The sequence below is a fragment of the Lissotriton helveticus genome, chromosome 1_1 (genome assembly GCF_964261635.1).
Source record: "Lissotriton helveticus chromosome 1_1, aLisHel1.1, whole genome shotgun sequence".
Lineage (NCBI taxonomy): Eukaryota > Metazoa > Chordata > Amphibia > Caudata > Salamandridae > Lissotriton > Lissotriton helveticus.
The window spans coordinates 86,526,788-86,527,936 of record NC_136057.1 but is presented as its reverse complement, the minus strand read 5'-3'; the positions used below and the strand labels follow the sequence as shown (position 1 = coordinate 86,527,936).

Sequence of the window (1,149 nt, the reverse complement as noted above, 5' to 3'; positions counted from 1 at the left end):
TTCATGGTATTTGACTGCTGATTGTTTAGGAGATCTTAAATGTGAGCTATTTCCTAAACTATAAAGATAATTTGTGATGTCAGCAAGGAGCCTAGTTTATTTGGCAATAGAGGGGTCAAATGATCTCGATAGCATGACTGCTTTCAGCAGGAGTCTGCCGCAGGTGGCATTAGAGGGGCCTAGTCTCAATAGCATGACTGATTTCAGCAGGGGTCTGCTGCAATTGGCGTTAGAGGGGCCTAGTCTCAATAGCATGACTGCTTTCAGCAGCAGTCTGCTGCAGGTGGCATTAGAGGGGCCTAGTCACAATAGCATGACTGCTTTCAGCAGGAGTCTGCCGCAGTTGGCATTAGAGGGGACTATTCTCGCCAGTGTGCCTTCTCTCAGAGTGAGAGGTGCTGAAAATATGTCTGTATCCTGGCACTTCTCTTGTTAATAATTCATAAACATACCACAGAATGTTGAGTACTTGAAAGCAGTCTGCCATACAAGGGATTTAAACATGAATTTGTCAAATAGAAAATAGTTTTTTTTAAAGTTTCTATAAGTTTATAGCACTGCTTTATCTAATGTCTGGTGGGTTTTCTTCAAAAACCCTTTCTCCTTCGGAAGAAGTTTTCCATCGACAGACCGAGTGGGATTTCCGATGAAAGGCTGACAATCCATCCACCTCTAAACATGGCTGGTGGGTGAACCGTTGGTTTGGCTGGTATAATGCTTAGTTGCATTTTTGATAGAGTGCCCTGTCCACCACACCCTGAATCCAGCCCATCTTTCTTTAGTGATTTTTCTATTTTGAGTTACATTTGAAGAATGTCCCGCTCATTTATAGTTTGACAGGGGTCCACGGTCTGCCAGAGGAACAGACGTAACAACCTCCACTACCCCGTTGGACTACCGTCCACCATATTTAGCGATCTCCACCAACCTGGCCATCCCTCTGTCTTCAGAGGAGCAACAGGAGCTCCTCTAAAAGCACCTAAAGTTCACTGAATGGCTGCCCTGTTTCCCATGGGTGCCCAACAGACTTTTTTGCTTAACTCCTTGTTGTAAAACAAGGCATTAGTTGTGAGGCCTGCACAAATAATGGGTCTACATTTGTCCTTCACTGGGAACCAAACACCCCAATGTAGCACTTGACTCTCAGAG

General features: G+C 44.6%; 2 protein-coding genes across 2 annotated transcripts in view; one reads left to right on the top strand and one right to left on the bottom strand.

Moving 5' to 3' along the window:
- Positions 1–1,149, bottom strand: part of LOC144753669 (uncharacterized) — a 248,402-nt gene that overhangs the window by 16,729 nt on the left and 230,524 nt on the right. The window lies entirely within an intron of this gene.
- The window catches only part of LOC144754117 (uncharacterized), a 72,779-nt gene that overhangs the window by 23,415 nt on the left and 48,215 nt on the right, over positions 1–1,149 (top strand). The window lies entirely within an intron of this gene.